Genomic DNA, 20247 nt, shown 5'->3' with positions numbered 1-20247 from the left:
TACTAAAAAGGGCAGCTCCATGCTGGCATTGATCCTGCCTTCATCTCACTGCATTCATTGTCCATGAGAACAGAGGCAGGATTAGAAGGGGGTTTAGAGTGCAACCAGGCAGTAAGATTAATAACTGCTCTTGGGTTCATTCATGATCAATTGAGTGTGTGTGAATCTGCAGAGGACCTTCTTTAAACAATCAGTAGGGATAGTAGGGGCAGTTGTGGGACCAGAAATCCAGCAAAGCACGTTTCAGTTACACAGCATTTCGTGTAGGAAGGAATTGCACGTTTTGCTATCTCTTAAGTCTGCAAATATGGCTCTGCTTGTGTAGATCTGCTGGTATTTACCCCCAGATCCATTATATACCCTATATTCCCCAGAAAGTCCACTGACTCCAAGGGGCACACAGTCAAGCCTTACATGAAGGAAAGTTTGCTATCAGGAATGCTTCCAGGTACACGCTCGAAATGTGTCAGCTACTTTTTAAACAAATTAAACACCTTAAAGCCTACAGAATAATGCATTTCACCAGATTTATCCCAGCTTTATCTCCTACAAGTAAATACAGATAAATCACATGATCTGGTTCCTTTTCCTGGAGGGTTAAGCATTTCCTTTATGAATTCTTGTATATGCGAATACAAGATACAGCATGCACAGAGGTCACAGAGGTGACTATTAACTGGGTTTTCTGTGAACCACCAGGCTGGTAAGACCTGGCTGCTCAACGTTCAGGAGTTGCTCATGTGAAAATGAAAAGTGCAGCCACATGTGAATCAAAACTGTTTGGCCGTGTTGTCCATTGATCACCTAATTCTGTTAACATCACAAATCAAAGTATTTTTGCAGGACTTTGACTGAAGAGTGACCCAGGTGCACATGAATGGGGAGTGCTTCTGGCCACCACTCTGCTGGGAGCGAACTCACGTGGAAAAGGCACGTGCTGGGCTCTGATTTAAGAATATATAGCATCATATAATGTTTATCTCCAGAAATGCCCGTATTTTGCACGTGTGTCTCGCTTTTTATTCTGAAAAACATCAAAATAAAGAACAAGCTACACCTAAAGGAATGCCCACATCCACTACTGAGATGGTGCTGAGGGTAGCAGTTGGCCTCCCTAAACGGGACTACAGAACAACTTTGGAAAAAGGTGAAAAATGAGTTTCCCTATGTAATGGTCAACAATATCTCGTAGGCATGTCAGTGCAGCCCTGGAATGCCTAGAGCCAGGCTTCAAAAATGTGGAGCCCTCCAGGCATTTTGCTTGGCCTGACAAAGGACAGGAGGGAGGGCACATGATCGCTCTGCCCCTACTGCACTCTAACATGTCCTGTACCATATCCTGCAGGACCAGAATTCGTACTTGAAATAATGGAGCATTACCTGAATAGACATCCCACAGTCTGCACACAGCAGCTGGCCCTATTCCTACGCATTTAGAAATTGGCCATCCCTATTTAATTGAAACAGCAGGAGAATTTATGGAAGCAAAATTTAATTCCCCTAACTGATAATTGAAAGATTAACTTCTGGAGGGAATGCCTTGAGATTTTTAATGACCACACACGATCAGGACCTTGGTTTAATATCTCAGCTATCCATATAATGCTGACTAAAACAGTGCTGAGGGTAGCAAAAAAGGGGAAAAAAAGAAGGAAAAAAAAGAGAGACATATAGGCCTGTGCCACCCAAAATGCAGTGTAAAGAGGTCAGTGTAGTAGCCCCCAAAAATCTGTCTGTCCAAGGAACTTCTTATTGATTAGCAATTTATACTGGCATTAGTGAGAAGGAGTCCAGGAAAAACAGAGCTGCTACAGTGTGTTTTAAATCAAAACAAAACAAAAAATCCCACAAAACGCCCACATGCTCTTGTTTTCATTAAGCCAAGTGCCAGTGGCTTCTGCAGACCTCAACCAAGATCGTTAATGTTCTGACTTGGACTACCTTTATGGGACCACCATATGAGACGCTCATATTCACTCTCCGCAGTAATTTTAAATTCTGTTTCCAATTCGTGCTAACCTCTTACCTCCCCCAAAACATTCATGAAAAATACACACTGGCACTGAAGGGAGAATGCAGCCCTTCCCATTTAACATGACACACTGGGGCAAGGGACAGGGGAAAGCAGAAGCAGGCTGTGCAGTGAGGCTGGATCGACTGGCCCAAGGTAGCTCAGCAATGTCTGCGTGTTGCTTTATCATTGCAGGGCTATATGACTTGATCAGATTATTTTGAATTAGACCTTGTTAAATGCTGCTGAAACACAAACCTCTTTGGCCGCCTTAGCCCAGAGCAGATGATGGAAATCTCCTTTTTTGCTGATATGAAGCTGCTCTGCTTTGGGTTGGAGGCACAGCAGCCGGAGCAACAAGGAGGACAGCAGGTAAGCAGTGTGCATCAGTCTGCCAGGCTGTCACACCAGCACTAAATTCACTTAAAAAAACAACCGAGAGAGACAGCTGGTAACGTACCTAAGAATGCTGATACTTCTGAGAAGGGGAGCGAGACACGGGTCATTTGTAAAAATAGCAGAAACCCTGTCTGTAACTTCAGCAACGTTCAACTTTTGTATTTAAAAGGGTCCTCGGAGGCTGCGGCTTTCGTGCCCATACCCCAGCTCCCAGGGAGCCTGGGAAAATAAGCTCATTGTGTCGGAAGGCCTTGAAAGGGAAAGGCGGCTTGCGGGAGGACGGGAGGAGGGGAAGAGCGAGAGCCCAGCTTGAAAACGCATGGAGTGAACTAGAAAACAAACACGTACCTACCCCGGCACGCACACAGGCCCTTAAACTCTGCCTGAACTCCGAAATCTGAGACCAAGTTGGTTTGGGAGCCACTGCTCACTTTTCTTCTTCTTCTCCCCCACCTCCTTTTTTTTTTTTTTTAAAGTCATCGTTTTGTTTTCAATTACCTCCTCCTTTGTAAGGAGGAAAAGAAAAATCAGCAAAGTTTTGTGCGCGCGCGTGTGCGTGTCTCGCAGGCAGCTCAGGAAGACCGAGCTGTCAAAAGCCCAGCCCAGTGTCTGGCTTTCTTGGTCCTGGTGAGGATTTTATAAATATTTGGGAGGTTGCACGGGGCGGGGGGGCTGCGGGAGGGCGGCTCGATAACTTTTGGGCCCACACAGCACACAAGTTTTGAAAGCCTGCTTTTCATTAGCATCGCCTAGCAACCCGCTCATCTGCTGCAAATCTCATCACGCCCCAGCAAAGCATCCACGGCATGCTAATCTTTTCATTTAATAGAAAAGCTGCTGTAATCTTTCTTCCTTTTCCTTTCTAAAAGAGCAGACAATAATAACGATAAAAAAAAAGACTCCGGCCCTGCTCCTCCTGCTGCCCCGCACCCCCACCGGTGCTTTCGCCGACCCAGCGCTGCGCCGCGTTCCCATGGCCGACCTATGTGTGTGTGTCCTGCCTGATACGTACCAGCTGCGAAGGCGAGCTTGGGTCAGTTTTTGCCTTTTGTGTCAGGCGTGCTGGGAAGGGCGGGAGGAGAGGGGGAGTATTTTTCTGGCTCTGTGCTGAGAAAGGAAGGAGGAAGGCAGGGATACGGCACTCGCAGTCAGAGCGGCTTAAAGGCAATCGCTGGCTGCGGATCCTGTAACCGAAGCCTCCCCAGCAGGCAGGAGAGAACTGGTTTGTTCTGGTGTGCGTGCGTGCATGCGTGTGCATGTTTCGGTGTGGTGCACAAGCCCGAGCTCTCCCTGCATCCACAGGAGGAGGGCGAGTGGTGCTCCCCAGCCGATGAATTCCTCGCCCGAGCAGCTGCACGGTGAGCCCAGCGCTGGAATCTCCCCGGGCCTTGCCTGTCCTTTCACTCTGAAAATATCACGCCTAAGGGGAGGGGAAGTGGTTTGGACAAAATAAGATTTGACCTGAGCATCTGCCCAGAACTGAAACCAAGCGTCTGCCTCCCAGAATTGTTGGCTTTCGATAAAGCTCAGATCATTTCTCTTGCCACCTGCCCATCTTCAAGCATGTCTGCGCTTTACGGGCCCACCCGGAAACACCAATCTGTCGTGAAACAGGCCATGCGTACAGCTCCTCAGCTGGACTCTGAAAACCTGCAGAAAAGCACATTTTCAGCTATCCAGGCCCATTTTTACAGATAAGCATTCCAATAAACAAGGTCTGTGTTACCCTGCCCTGTGCTCTTCTGCCAGTCTCTTTCCCCCCTTTTTTTCTCTTTTTGTCTCTGTATTTCTTCTACCTTTTTCATACTTTCAAATATGTCTTCTCCTCTCCACTCAAAAAGAAGAAAAGTCCTCAAAAGTGCAATTGTGGGGGTGCCCCCCCACTCTGCTTAGCACCCTGTCCTATTTCCTGAAGCTCTGAACCTTGACCACCACCACACCCACACGTGACGATGGACAGCAGGCTCCCTCACAAAGAAAGATGTTTCCTTTTCCCCTCTCCAGCATAATGCTGGAAGCATTCCCATTAGTGAGGTGCTATAAAGATGACTGCAAGATCACAAGGCCCTAAAGCAAAGATTAAGTCACTTTGGGCAATAACGTTGTTGTCACACCTAGGGAAATGACAATGGGGCCATTGTGTAACAGATCAGGTAGAGATACTACAAATTTCCTAAGAAACCCAGATTAAAACTGGAGCAATATGATGCCTGGGAAGCAGTGAATGTTATGTAAAGTTGGAAAAGATACTGATATTGTGGAAAAAAGTCACAGTGCTTTACGTTCTTAAGTGATATCAGGGTGAACAACTTATTTTCATCCCTACTCTTACATGTATAGCCCCAGTAACAAAACCTCGGAGAGCCCAGCCGAAAGGATGGCTGTAGGGCCAGGGGAAAAGACTCTGAGGAAGTTCAACCAATCTCAGCAACATCCTCTGGCAACAACTTCAAAAGGTTTCATGGAGCAGAGCGCCCACAAGCAGATGAAATGAGACCCTTCATGCACCATTTACTGCACTTGACAGGGAAGAATTGCCAGGTTTCAGAAAACACAGCCACCTCCTTTCTCTTCTCTTCTAAACAACTCCGGTGCTACCAGCTTCAGCTCTCTGTGCTGCAAACGTTTTCAGAGCCATCAGTCAGGTGAAAACCCCGTTCCCTATGCACACACTGGGCTTGAAACCATTATGGGCTGGCTCTGCTCCCACAGCCAGCTGGAGACAGAGGTGCTTCAAATGTGTTCTACGGGAAAGGAAATACAAACCCCACCTTCGGTGGTTTTTAATTAAAAAAAAAATCTCAAGCCTCATTGGTTCTCAGGAAAACATGGAGTTGGCTCGTGTTTAAAGTGATAGTGTGGAAATAAAATTAGTGTTTTAACAAATTCCCTTCCCTCTGTTACCAGGACTGCTAACAAAAGGGCTGTTCACTGTAAAAATAAGATTTTCTGGTCACTGGAAGGCAGGTATTTTGGGCTTAAAAGACGAGTGAATTCAGTTATGAATTGACTCCTCTTGCTAGGAACTCACACCTATCTTTTTACAGTCCTGCATTTCTTTGAAATCAATTCCGGGCTATTCCAGGGACAGTCAGCTCTGTTAGGCTGGATAACAAACAGATAGCAAAGTAATTGCACCAGATGGCAGAGAGCAAGTGAGGAATTGAATGCCACTTATCCAAATGGTAGATCATTTGCTGACAACTATCATCTCTATAGAGATAGAGGAGGATATATTCTTGTGAGTGGAAAATAAACTGGAACGGAAACAAGGTTCCTTGGTTGGGGTGCAAACTGAGATAATGTTAATTTTTCTGTAGCGTCCCATTGAACAGAAATTAAATACGTGACATGTCTCAGTTTAGTCTTCGGTGAACTTACATGCAGGTTTCTAATACGCCGGCCTAGCTGACATTCTTCTTAGTAGCATGAGCCGGGAAGCCCAAAACTGAATGAACATCCTTCAGGCCCTCAGAGGACAGGAAAGGACTTAAAAGCTTATAAAACATACTATTTTTTATTTCTGTCAACATAAAGGTAGGGAAACATGACTGCAAGCTCCTCTTATTAACACTGAATTGAAGTGTGTGGATACACCTTCCTCACAACCTCTACTGGAGAAAAAATTCTTAGAGCAGCAGCAAATCATCTGTAATGTTCTGTGCTGGGAAAGGCTCAGGGATAAGCAAACAACAGGTCCTTATATGCATCAACCTTTTTAAAAAACAAATTGTAACAGCTTCACTGTACAATTTATTCTGCTTGATAGTAGTCATGTTCCTGCAGTATTGGTAAAACGACAGCTTCCAGTGAACAACACACAGAAGACATTCACATCACTGGACAAGGCTGAGAAATACAAGCTTTCACGGTGTTCTGCAGTTCAAAGAGAGGAAAGTTTGTCATATTGGCAGAATATTAGCTGGGGGAAAGAAAACGTGTGAAGGCAGTTAAATAAGGTTACACAGGTGCTGCTACTTCAGACTGTGGAAAAGAAATAAATTGTAATACATGTGAAAGAAAATAATCTCCCTAACGCTCGAGTCTCCATACTGCAGGGATAAAACCACAAGCCTGCTTTAGGAGTGTTGCCCTCCTCGAACCAGCCAAACATCACACTGACATTCTTTAGTGACTTGTGGTTTGGGGAGATGGCCATATGCAAAACTGAGGGCTGCGCAGTTCTTAGAACTAGGAACTATTTGTGTATGTTCTGGTAAACTTGGAGATGCAATCAAGCCAAAGAAAATTTTACAGGCTAATAGATCTCCGTCTCATGATAAATTTTATAGTCTCCTAAGACGATTTTATCATTTCAGGCCACTCCTCACCCCTTGCAAATCAACAGAGAGTTTCCAGTTTTAGTGGGAAGATGAGAAGGGTTTAAATGCTGCCAATATCAAAACACAGCATTTCAGACTAGCTGGAATTTGGAGCAAGTAAGACTTCTGTGATTGCTAGAAATAGGTCAAACTCAAATTACATCCGAGAGTACTGCAAAACTTTAAAGAAACTCAGGGAAAGAAATAAATGAAGTTATTACACTACTAAAAAAAAAAAAGCCCTTACCTTGAGCTAATTTATACTGAAGTAGATACAATTTTACCAAAGGGATTTTTAAAATTTAAATTGTTAGCTAGGAAGAATTATTGCCTTATGGCTTACCAAAAGTCCTCTTTGCTCTGGATTGAACTACTATTTCTTTTTTTTTTTTTTTTCTTTAAAGAGAATTCATACAGGAGATACCCTTAATGTTTCCACAGACTGAGCCTATCAGTGAAAAGATATCAAGAGTTGGACTCGTTACTAAACATGGTATTTTTTAAAAAAATGGCTTTACTAACTTCTAGTTGTATTAAACAGGAAAAAAAAATAAAAACATCAAAATACCAGGTTTTAGTTTATCATTGTCAAACACTTCTAAATATAAACTGGCAAATTGCGTCACCCCTCGACATTCCACCACAGGAAAACGCTGATATTTTTAGGGTTCGGGTAGCTTTAGATATAAGATGCACACTTTTAACTGCCTGCACAAGTAGCAGCCATGCTGTTCTTTCTAAAGGCAAGAGGGGGTTGAAGCAAGTATCTTGTCAGCCAACTGCTATGTAACAGCAAAACAATGAGATTTAAAAACCCCAGTGTAAATGCAAGGCCTGGAGATGAGCCCCTTTAAGCTCCATCTCCCTGCGTTTTTCTCCTCCTTATCTCAGCCCTTATCTTAAACCTCATCACAGCTGTCACCTGGCCCGTCAGTGCCCTGGTTCCACTCCTTGCTGCATCCCATTCTTGTTCCTTCAAGATGCCCAGAGGATTACTGTGAACGGGGAATACCATTCAACTTCAAATTTCCAAATACTGCCTACCAGTGACTCAGCAGTTCCCAAAGGCTAGGAAAAGGTGTTGCAAAAGAACATGGATTCATCTTGTTCTGGAGCATGCTTAGAGTATCATTGGATAAATTTTCATATGAAAATAAAAATTTTCCCTTTTTTTCCTCTTAATATCCCATCCATCATTCGTTCAGTAATGTGCAATCTGTACTCCAATAATGGAGGAAGTAGGGCTTCTTAAAAAAATAGAACTGCTTTAATCACAGGTCAGACGTGTTTATTCCCAACAACACTTGAAGCTATCAAAAAGAAACTTTCCATCTAAAACATCCAGAAGCAAGTCTCTTATATAAATATTTCTGGCCCAAATGCTATGGTAAGTTATAATTAGTTGAAAACAAGATTTTGTAATGGAAAGCATGAGACAACTGCAACAACCATAGTCTGACTAGTTCTGCCTGCCTTTGCATCGACGATGCAGTGACAGCAATTCCCAGTGGCAGAACAAGCAAACACATCCAAAAGGACTCCTTAACAGATCGCTTAGGACACATCAATATATCCAGATGCTCCCAGCTGCCTGAATAACAGGGGCAATTCCATGCCTATCTCTGCGCTGGTATTAACTCATGGGTGTCCTCTGGAGGTCACTGCCTGGGCTTTCATGTGGTTACGACGCCTTTGTGGTAAATCCTTTCTGGTTTTGCAGGTGTAGAGATATGTGTCTTACAAACACAGCTTTCTCCTAAATTCTCAGCTCCCTCCTTTTGCCAGCAATTACTCAGTAAGTGGAGAAAATATAGCAAAAACAAACCAGGATTGCCTGGTTCAAAGCTTTCTCATTCTGTTCTACCTGAAAATTAGTGCTGATAAAAAGTAATAAGCCCTAAGGATGCTAGGATCAGGAGTTCTCTAACTACAAAACACACATCACGGATGAGCAGCAGCACAAGCTTCCCCTGTCTGCCAGTACGTGGCCACTGAATTCTCAGGCAGAGGAAGGCTGAGGACAAGAAAAGTCCATGGCCTCTGACCATGCAGTCTGGGACTTCTCTGCTGACCCCACCACCAAAGCTTCCAGTCCTGACCGTCATCTTTCTGTAGTTAACTGCAAGGAGGACCGCCGACTCTTTTCAGAAAGACTAAAGATGCTTCAACCAGTTTTAGCTGGCTGGCCTAAAAAAATCCCAGAGGATTGTTTTTCAGCCAGTTTAAGCCAGTTCCTGCAACTATTCAGGTCAGGAAAGTGCAAGTGCCAGTGTGAGGAAAGGAGAGGGGAGCACACAGCTGGGAGCTGAACAAGCAGGAGCACAGCAAACCGATCAGTATAAATTGCCATGGAGATGAACCCTAGCAAAATGCAAGAAGAAAAAATTTGCAAAGAGACACTTTGCAAATCTACTGAGTTAGCTCATGAGCTCCTACGTGTTCGTTCCATAATGCTAAAGCACTTTTTCAGATATTTGTAAGAGATCTTCCCTGCTTACAACAGAGGCAACTGGGCCCTGCTCCACTCATTTCCACCGAAGGCAGTGGAAAGAAATCATGCTGCTTTTGAGCAGCAGTGGCAATCAAGGCAAGAAAAACAAAACACAACCAACAAACAAAAGAACAATGAAACTAAAATACAGCCATGCAAAAGTAGTCCAGAAGTACAATTACAGACAGCAAACTACCGTGAGAGAAGTGGTAAATGGAGTCACTTTGGGTTTTGTACTGAAACCTGCTCTGTTGAACATCCTGCACTAACTGGAAAGTGGAAATGATTTACAGTAGGCAAATTTCCTGGTGTGTGACAGCTTGAATGCTGGCATAGTCACGGATATAAGTCGATGCTCCCCGGTTTGTAAATTAAATAAGCTTTGAATTCTTTACGAATCGGCAAAGTGTGCATGAGCTGGTCAAAGGCAACCTGGCGTGTACGTAAGGTAGCCTATGGCCAGACGCTGTCTGTGCAAACAGCTGTCTTAGTCTGAGATGTGACTGCCCTCCAGCTGCTGTACCTGCCACCCTGCTGAAGGCTGCCGTCGCCCCAGCTGTCGGCAGAGCACTCGCTGTGAGCGCTCCTAATCCACTTCAGGCGGGATTTGTCATGTCAGTGTAAACGAGTGGTTTGAGCTCGTGCACCTTTCCCCTGCAGGAAACATAGTGGGGAACGCACACACGAACCCCTTCCACGGTCGGAGGTGGCCAAGAGAGGTCACTGGTCAGTAACCGGGCTGAGTACTGCTCCCAGCTGGCTCCGGAGGAAGGGGGCTGCCCAGAGTTTGTGACTGCTTTCTTGTTTACATCTGGAAATTGCATGGGTTTAAGCAAATGTACAGTTTATATCCAGTTCTCTTAAACTACTGTAAACCCTTGTGTAAGCACTTACTGAAATTTAGCTTAAGCATGGGCGTGGCACGAGTTTCACTAAATCTGTTAAACTGATTTAAATTAAACGGGTGGGATTTCTGTGTGTTAACAAATCCTTTGCAACTCCAGGAGGGCAAATTCTCCCATTATGCACATACCCACGCAGGAGTAAACACGCACACAGCAAGAGTAAATCACATCAGAATTTGGCTCTGCTCTAAGCCTAGACCAAGCTTTAAATGGTAACAGATCCCAAGTGACAAATAACAGCAAACCTTGTATTCCTTTACTATTATTCCCAGGGCAAACACACTACCTCAAATGCAGGGAATATGAAGCTTTCCATCCTCACCATCCCTGCACCTATTTTCCTCAGGCTCAGGGACAAGCTTTGAGAAGTGTGCAAGAACCTTGGTCTCCCAGTACTTCAAAGGGTAGAAGCTCGATATCCTGCCTGCTCCAAAGAATGGAGCAGAGCTGGCTTTGGCTATGGGGGAGGAGAAAGGAAGTGCTTGTAAGCCTTGAATACAACCAGCACATACAGTAGGTCTGATTCTTGTCCTATCAGCCTTGACGCAATGTGTCCTTTTCCTCCAGCTACTTGAGATAAACAGGAAAGAAAAAAAAAATCAGTGCTGGAAAAAATACAAACCAGTTAGGAAAGAAAACGTTATTGTCAAGTGTTCTAATGGCGATTTCAAACAATAGCGAGTACAGTATGTCATATGAAAAACATTGCTACGGTAGCCAATCATACAAAAACTAGAAAAAAAGAGACTGTAAAAAAAACCTCACACTACAAGAATAGTTAGTGATTACAAAAAATGCATTAAGTCTCTACAAACAGCTTCTAAGTAACAAAGCCTGCAAAGTGGTAATATTCTTGCACCCATTTTTCTGACTGGGAAAGTACTTTACAGACAGTTTAAGAGGTTTGCTGTGGTTTGCAGAACAATCCCATTTTGTACCTGAGTGGCTGCCTAGCAAAGCCTTGAATTGCACTACCTTCCTCTAACCATTAAACCATACCAAGAAGAATTCTTTCATTAATGCCTTCGTACACAAAAACAGGTGAAAACTGGTTATAGAGTGGAAGTAATCTGTTTTGGCACTCAATGCTACTTCCAGGAGCCAAGTCAACTTTCTGGTGTGAATGTAGTAGACTTCATACCACTGAAAGGGCTCATTCTACAGCTGAAGACTATAAAACATATCATTTCACAATGATGTTTGTACCTCTGGAGCAGAAATCCCTACTGAAAATATAGACAGGTTATGAGAGCAGACCTCACTTATACATTTTGTATTTATAAGTTTTGTTTATAAATACATTGGATATAGTAAGCCAAACCAGTAATGAAGGGCACAGCTTCGCATAAACCAGTGCAACTCAGTGACGTGATGAGAAATGCCTGAATTGGTTTCATCTTTTATTAATGGGCTTTTATCATTTGTAGCACGGACATGAGGGGACTTGAAGAGACCCATTCATCTGCTCAGTTAATTTAACAAATCTCTTTTACACTATGGAGTATGATACACTGTCACAAATAATTAGCAGAAATATGGAAATTGACATTTTCCAAACTCTCCAAATGCTATATCCCACACATTTTCAAGAAGTATTTCAGAATTATCTACTGGCTGAAAGCATTTACTTATGTTATCCAGTCACTCAACAAGTGCAAAGCTGAGCAGACATGAGAACTAAGGCGTTCCTAGTGTCCATCAACATCTTCTACCCATTAGACTGTGCTGCTTATTCTCATTCTCAAAGACATAATTGTGATTAATTGTGATTAAGAATGGGTGATTATTTTTATCAGATTAACCCATTAAAAAACACCCTATTCACTGAACTGAATGCAATGGGTTTCTATTCCAGTTCTTAAAGAATGTTGGTTCATATCAAAAAAGCAACAACCACAACCAACCGACAAACACACAAAAATCCCCACCACCCTTGTTAAAACTGCCATTAAATGAGTCTCTTGAAGTGTTGTGGACAGACTCTGCCATGCAGAGAGTACTCTCCAATCCAGCCCTCCAACAGGAAGGATTTTAACACGTTATTAAAGCAAAGAGAAGAAAGCTGCTCCCAGGACATCCTGGAGGAACACACGCCCACACTGCTGCTGCAGAGCATGCACTGCTGCTCAGGTCGTGTGGCCCCAGCTCTCCAAGAATGGAGTCCCTCTTCTCCCAGTGCTGCTGTACCTGTCCCAGGCGTGCTCTGCCACTGCCTGGGGTTGTTTTTTCCTTTGTCCATTCACAAGTCAAACCAACACTTGTATTTTCCTCACACTGTACAGCCAGTTGGACTTCTGCTGGACTACTTGCCTCTTTCCGTATAGCAGGGCACGATAGCTGGATTTACCTACTTGCTGCCTCCTACGGAGGTTTTTTTCTTGTACCTCTCACCCTGCTTCTGCTTTCTTTCCTTAAACCCAGCTGACAGCACTACTGTTCTGGGCTGTGCCCTTTGGTTGCGGGGTTGTCCACCCTGTTCCCAAGAGGAAGCCCCTGCCCTAAAATGCAGGTCAAGTAAGTTAGCACTTCTGTGAACTAAGCATTCTCTTTGAAAACTATTTGAGAAAAAGAACTTGTTCACCAAAGAACAGAAGAAAAGAAAGGTTTATAGCTCCTAACAGAAAGCGCTTGCTTGAACGTAAAGCTGGGAATGTATTGGTACGGTCAGTTCAGGCTCAGGAGAGCCAGCAGCAAGAATACCAGCCTGCAGGCTTCACTTTCTGTTAATGAAGTGGTTTTTACAAGAGAATTGTTATCACATTATTAGGAAAAAAAACAAAAACAACACAACAAAATACTTCCAGAAAAAAGCAGCATACTATTTTATGCATCTGAACACTCTTCCTCTCACACTCCCACGCAAAAGCACAGGCTGTGACTCCACACTAAACCTTGCTTTCCATCATAAATCAATCTGAGGGAAGAGATGATTCTCTAGCTGCTCTTTATTAATTACTTTAACTAAAGTTATATGTTAAAATATCCACCGATTTTCTAAGCAAACAAACAAACAAAAAAGTAAAAATCAAAGCTGAAACCTATGAATTTTGACCATTATGGGAATTTTTGCTTCTCTTCTCTTGAAAATAACATGACCCATAGCCCATTTTTCAGGCCAGATTTCAATCCTCTCCAGCCAGCTGTCAGGAAACCACAGAAGGTGCTTGAAAGAGCACAAGAAATGGCTGGTTCTAATCTGAAGGAAAAAAAAAAAGTTGAGGAACAAGGCAGCTACTTGTGGCAGAATGTTATTTTTTCTTCAGTCTCTGCCTGCATATTTTCACAACATGTGTACTCTGTTACCCCGTCACTTCCCTCTTTTCCTTGGGTAAATATCTCTGCTTTGGAATAAAAGAAGGCCCAGGGGTGCTACTTGTAAGGGCTGCACTCGCCTTGATATGTTGTTTTTGAACTGAACGCATACAATGGCCACATTTCAAACTTGGACCTTTGCCATTATAGATGTTGCTTTTAGTTTAACCTTCTCAGATGATGGGGAGGGGGGAGGCTGGAGGTAAGGAGGAGGCTGTGAGTGGGGTCATACACTCCATCTTTTACCAGATGTGGGATCTCATGGGAGCCGCGCATGATGGCCCACACAGACCCCTCTAAGCACACAACATAACAGACAGAGAGGGGAATGCAATCTAACCCACTCCAAGTACCAAGAGTTTGCAAAATCAAATACAAACTGCAGAAAAAAATGGATGACTAGGCCATACTTTCACCACCTAGCTGCTTATATATATATATATGTATATTAAAAAAAGGTAGGATCAATACTTTATTTTGTAAAGAAATAATTTGTTTCCAACTTATTGATGAGGAAGGGAGTCAACTCACAGGAGCTCTTTCCCACCTTCTCCTTGCAAAATGCATGCCCTGTTAAATGCCCCGCATGGTAACGCTGTGTTTCATACACGTAATGCAGCCTGCCATTTGCAACCCAACAGCGGGACTGGACTAGATTAGACATCTGTTCCATAGAAGAAATAGATACAGAATTGTGACTTTGGAAATTCTGGATTTAACTGGCTCCAGTACTAACTCATGCTCAAATACTAACCCAGTTTAGGACACCAGGTAAGATACACTTTTCAATGTCATTCTCATGCATTAAATGGCAATGTGGCAACAGGTAGGGGAAGGACAACAGTTGGCAACGGGCTCACCCTGTGCAGGTATATCCCACACTACTTCCAAGTGGCATCTGAATGAAGCTTGAACCCCTGAAAGCTGCCATGTGCACTGAGCAACTCAGAGCTGGGAGCAGCTGCCAGTGGGGCTGAGGGTGGTATTCAAGCAAGATGAATTTGGGAATAAAGTCTTGAGCAGATCCTGAAAGGTGTTAGGGAGGTTCAGGAGGAGTTGAGAATTCTCTGCGCTACACAGTATTAAGTCCTGCTTTGCAAATATTCGGGAGTGTGTATTTTACATGAATTGGCCTACGTAAATTAATAATATATCTAACCTCATTTGATCTCAAACCCAACAACAGATCACCCAAAGAGTCATGATTAAATGCTTGGTCTTTGTCAACCAGCTCTTCATCCCTGATCTCTCCGATTATGCTAATCTGATCCCTTCTCCTTTTTCCAAAAATAATGCAGTTACCAAGATTTTCTCTTCCCCATCATTACATCATCATTTCTTTCCCTGAATGCCCCCTTTTTATTCATTCTTTTCTCCTTGATCTCCTTCGTACCCGTTACTAACCCTACCTTTCTTTTCTCTCCCTACTTACTGACACACCTTGGGGCCACCCGGCCCTCAGCTCCACAGCTCAGAGGAGTGACCAACCACTTGTACAGAGCAGAGATAAATTACAAACCACATGGCTGAATATTCTTCTTGGGATGACACACATGTATCATTCCTTTTCTTCTGGCAAATCCCACCCAAAGGACCACTTCCACCTCAAACCCAACAAGCAATTAGCCAGCACACAATGGAGAAGATATAGGGCAGATGATATTTGTCTGTTCACCTGTTATGGGTGTGCTTCCATAACCTAAGTATTAGCTAGCAGTACATTTGCTAGCCATTAAAGCTCCTTGAAAACTAACTTGGCACACTGTGAATCTCAGATTACACGTTTTGCTCCCTGTCCAAACAGCGCACCTCATCTGGAGTGTGAGCAGTGATCCATTGCTGAGGAGGGAGAAGGTGCTGCTCGAACTGCTATAAATGGGCATATGCTAGGTCAGCCACTAGCATGTGTTATGTGTACAGGGATTGAACCAGTCCCTTGGATAGTCCTGAGACAGGGGGAATTAAAATCATCTTTATCATCTGCTTTTTGAAGTGTAGAGAGATTCAGCCAGCATGGTATTCTAAATCTGGTTTTTGTGTATCAAAACAGAACTAAAAACAGAAAAGTCCGTGACTGTTCAGTTGTTCGAGAAAATGTAACACAATCAACATTTTTCTTGCTGCTCTCTCAGAAGAGATATAGCAATGAAAGTAACCTGTAATTGGGAACCTAGAAAGCTCTAGGGAGTTTCACAGCCCGGAGCTCTGGAAGTCCAAAATAGTTCCACAGCAGAACGGATGTTACAGGAGCTGTGGATTTATTTATACGCACAGACATATCTGTGAAAACTCCAAGAGAAGTTATGAGTAAAATAAACTTAAATTTCTGTAGCCCCTTCACTAACCAACTGAACTAACTAGATTATTTAAGTTTGTGTCAGGTTTTTACCACTACTGGGATGCAAACAGCTCTGCAGCAAAACAGCAGTACTTTGTAAGAGCCGAGCAGCATTCTGCAACGGCAAATACCATATAAAGAGCTCTAATAATATTACAGGAGGAGAATTTAGGCCCTGCATAAGGTAAATGAAATTCAGATGCATTTTGGCATGGAAGGGCTAACAAGTTTTTCACCTATTGAGTATGTGATATGCTCCCAGTGCTACAAGAGCCAGAATGTCTAAGATTAAAAAAAAAAAAAAAAAAAGTCTCTGTTGTCCTGCCTGTACTGCAGAGTTAGCCCAGGTGATCAAGTGATCAGGAGAGGCTCCCCAGGACAGTGCAGCCATCCCTGAGGCATCCAGTTGTTCTTCTGGGTGTCCCTCATGCCTTTTGGGGGCACAGCACGCAGTCCTGTGCTGTGAAAAATGGTTTCTTTTCTCAGTGTAGTGCTTCTCTGTCCCTCCGGGCACTCTCAGGAAAAGGAAAGAGTTCCTATAGAGAGATGCAGAAAGCCACCTGGAGCTCACGTAATTCAGTCAGTACCCGCCAGCACACACTGGATGCCTCATCTGGTGCAGTGACAGCAGGACCACAGCTCTTCAAACACTGCTGCCCGTCAGGCCAGTGCGGCAGGCCAACAGCTGGGTAGCAGCCCTCACCCAGCTAACTCTGCAATGGAAGACTTCGGAAGATACATACAAAATAAAAAGGGGTAAGGCCTGCCAAATCATGAAAACTTCTAACATGACACTAGCAATGGTATCTGTGCAAAGAAACAGAGTAACATGAGAGACCGCTTAAAAAAGGTGCTGCCGTGACCTGGTACTTCAGACAAAATGGTACAGGCCCTCATTAAATGGTACTCGCCCAGAGAAGCTGTGGATGCCCCATCCCTGGAGGTGTTCAAGACCAGGCTGGACGAGGTCTCTTACAAACATTGTGTCTGTAACAAGCAGTATTTTCGCACTGTTACCTTCCTCTCTCCTTTGACTGGATAAAGAGATAGGAAAAAAATAAACCAACTACAAAGACCGATGCCCAGGGAACCCTCATAAATTTACTTCCTGTCAGTCCAACAAATGAGACCCCCCTGGGAAGCGATGAGAAGGAGCCTCCTCACAACAGCCTGACTATCGAAAGTCATTTCTCTCATGAAGTACTCTAATTTCTCAGGGCAGAGTATCATGATAATATGAAAGCATCGTAATAGTTTGAGCACTGTGAATTACTTTTGTAACATTGGATGTGCGGGGCATGTTTCCGGCATGCTGGTTCCTGGTGATGCTGTTTGCATGTCTGTATTATTTCAGAATTAGCCTGAGTCTGAAAGATTCATGTGCTGTACAAACTCAGTTTCAGAACAGAAATGTGATTCTCCAGACATCAAATTTCAGGCAGTCACTGCATCCATCATAATTTTTGCAAGCTGGCTTTATCACTGCCCAAAGTTGCATCCTATTCCTCAGAAATATAATGTATGTTATCTGGTACAGTCCTACCCAGTATTTCCAAAATCTTGTAGAAATAAGCAGCTCATTAATTCTTTCCTTCAGGGATTGCCATATGTCTACAGTACTTCAGTACTGATGGCATTTCTGTCAAGTTCCGTATTTCCTTTCACAGTTTCATTTTTGCAGTTTTCAGACTATAAACATTTTGCAGCAATTCACGTGTAAAGGCATCCTACATAATCTGAGGTGATATCTCCTGCTCGTTTTGTTTCTTTACAGCCTCCCTAGAGGTTCTGAGGCAGCACTTTTGCATGCAAGTAGCAAAGCTAACCTCGCATTTATCCATCTCCTAACCCTAAAAAAGAAACTGCCCTTAAAAACATGTTTTATTTCAGCTGTATCCTTGAAACCCCAAACTCTGTGAAACTAGAATGAACTAGTGTAAATCAAACAGTGTTCCTACCACTTAGACCCGCCCTGCAACCCTTTCCAATCAGGGAATCTAAAATTACCATATTTACAGCATCTGCAGCAGAGCCAAGTACAAAACAAGATGAATAGCTGTGACGCACAAGGCAGAGTGTGGAAGTATGCAGCTGGGCCTGCAAACAATATAGGCACTCGGCACTGAAGTCCATCTAATGCTTTTCACAGACCAGAGTGACTAAAAGGGGAAGGGGGGGAGGGAGGGGAAGAGAAATTCCAGGAAGATGAGTGAAAACAGCAGAAATCCCAGGCTGCTTCACTAATGGGTAATTGAAATGACTCACAAAAGGTCTAGTAGGGAATTCAATTAATTAGGGACGTGACTGCGCCGAGGGGAGGAGGGAAAGAAAAGAATGCTGGCGATACAAGAAAATCACTCCTCTCCATTCACTTAAAAAAGGGCCTGGAAGAAAACCTCAAGGGAGGAAAAAGCCAAGTTTTTCAAGGCAGGGCCTCTACCCCTTCTTATGCGCAGAAAAAAAGCCACAGTCAAACTGCCTTGGCTTCAGGGGAGGAGAAAAGGACAAATAAGTATATCCCTATTCCTCCCCTCCTTCTCTTTCTAATGAAAAGGAAGGAAAAAAATAAAATCGGGCATATTAATTACGTCACCGTTAAGGCAATTGGTAACAAGCAACTATGAGGACAAGAAAGAGGAATGATGCAGGATAGCTTAATACAGTGCTGGTAAATAGCATCTGTCTCATCGTAGCTGCACTGTTTATTCCATGTGCCAATGAGAAGAGGGAGATAGGAGGCAGTGCAAAGATGAATAAACGAGAAAAAACTGGGGACAGATGAAGGAAAAAACGCAATGCGAGAAAGCAGAGAGAAACAGGAATGGGGACAGGCAAAAGGACTGGAATTAACAAAAGAAGGGAGTAAAGAATGGAAAAGGAGTGGATGGAGAGAAGATGAAGGGAAGGGAATGTATTAGAGAAACAGGAGAGGGAAAACCTCTAAAGGAGAAGAGGAGCAGATGTGGGAAGGGTCAGAGAAAGAACGAGAAGTTTCACAATCAGTCAGCAGTTAGAACTTGCTGTGATGGGTACATGGTAACAGCAATGTTGATTCAGCAACCATATATTGACAAATACTGCTTCTAACCAAGCCTCAGAGACTAAATTTACACTAGTGCTAGTTTAGAAATCCCCAAGAATGTGCAACCTAAACTTCCAGGCCCACAACCGACGATCGTTACTGGTAGTGGAACAACTGGCCTAGATATAACAACCAGGGGCAAGTGTTCATTCATGGGATTGAAAATAGGATCTGCAATCATTTAGGATAAAGTTACCACAGCTTGAAACGTAGGTCTTGTTAATTCCAACTCCAGGCTATTGCTGGCAGGCTGGCTGTTCAATTGCTTTATACAAAAGAACCTCACGGTCATTGTTTACCTTCGTGAATTATGATGAGATCTAACAAAAAGTACTTCTTAGGCTCTATCGGGTTCAGCACTGAATGCCTTCTGAAGGCTTAGATATGCTCTCACGCTCAAGGATCAAGATACTATCGCTGTGAAAGGTTGGCAAAGTTTGCAGTATGCTGCGTGTTTGGGCAATATCTGAGTATTTTTGTTCCCAGGGCTGTCAATCTGACATCTAAGCAAGAAAACATATAAATCAAACCAATAATGTCAGCTCCACTGTCAAAAGTTTCAGAAGACCAAAAGATTTTTTATAAGCTTTATTTACTGTAACAGGGCAATGAAGATCTGGCACTGACCAAGAAAATAATTCTTGTGTAGTTAAGATATACCAGACCAGGATGAAAAATGCAGTATTTAGCTAACGAGAACCAGTGTACAAATACTGATTGAAATACAGTTATCTTTATACCAGTCTGTGAATACACTGGTGTCCAGACAAAGAAATTCCTTAAATATAACTACATTTAGTCTTTCACGGTTTTTAAGTTAGATTCATGCAAAAGTGAGCATACAGAAATTCCTAGCTGGTTCTGAGCCGACCTTCCAACACAAGAGTAAGGAGTGCCGTGCCATTGGAGGAATCATCTCCCAGAAGAGGTATAAAGTTGAGATCCAAATTCCTACACCTGGTTTAAGAAAAGAGCCCTTGGAAGTTCTGCAAAGACATTATTGTTAGTGCTCTGGACAAACGTAAATGCATTGTCATTTCTACCAGCTGGGCAGCTAGTTTCTATGGAAAAGGACTGCAAACAGTGTGCATTCAGTGCCTAGGTGCCTATGCAACAATGCAATTGTCATACAAGAATTACAATACAGCTATAAAATGTCAGTTAAGTCAGGCAATCCCAATAGCAAATTCAAGCTGGGCAGCCAAAGCACCACTTGACACAGTACTTTATTCTGCTTCAAAGCTCCATTCTTTTCAAATTCTTTCTAACATGTCTAATGAAACAGGCAGTCCAATGTGCTCAGAAGGTCATCGGTTTCTACCCGGAGCACCTCCAAAATTTAACAGGGCCTTGATTCCATTGCCAGTGTAATTTTGTTCTTTTTACT

General features: G+C 43.3%; 1 protein-coding gene and 1 long non-coding RNA gene across 13 annotated transcripts in view; one reads left to right on the top strand and one right to left on the bottom strand.

The window, feature by feature from the left end:
• The window catches only part of RAD51B (RAD51 paralog B), a 422492-nt gene that overhangs the window by 116522 nt on the left and 285723 nt on the right, over positions 1-20247 (bottom strand). The gene's annotated exons all lie outside the window — the stretch shown is intronic.
• On the top strand, positions 1516-4140 carry LOC125182910 (uncharacterized). 2 transcript variants are annotated; one of them, XR_010832053.1, is made up of 3 exons: positions 1516-2383; positions 3280-3443; positions 3713-4140. It is a non-coding gene; the product is annotated as an uncharacterized lncRNA (long non-coding RNA). The 2 variants fall into 2 exon arrangements; XR_007163712.2 differs by lacking the exon at positions 1516-2383 and adding an exon at positions 2457-3037.

This window comes from Anser cygnoides, chromosome 5 (genome assembly GCF_040182565.1).
Source record: "Anser cygnoides isolate HZ-2024a breed goose chromosome 5, Taihu_goose_T2T_genome, whole genome shotgun sequence".
Classification (NCBI taxonomy): Eukaryota; Metazoa; Chordata; class Aves; order Anseriformes; family Anatidae; genus Anser; species Anser cygnoides.
The sequence above is the reverse complement of the archived record's forward strand: the minus strand, read 5'-3'. Positions and strand labels throughout refer to the sequence as shown.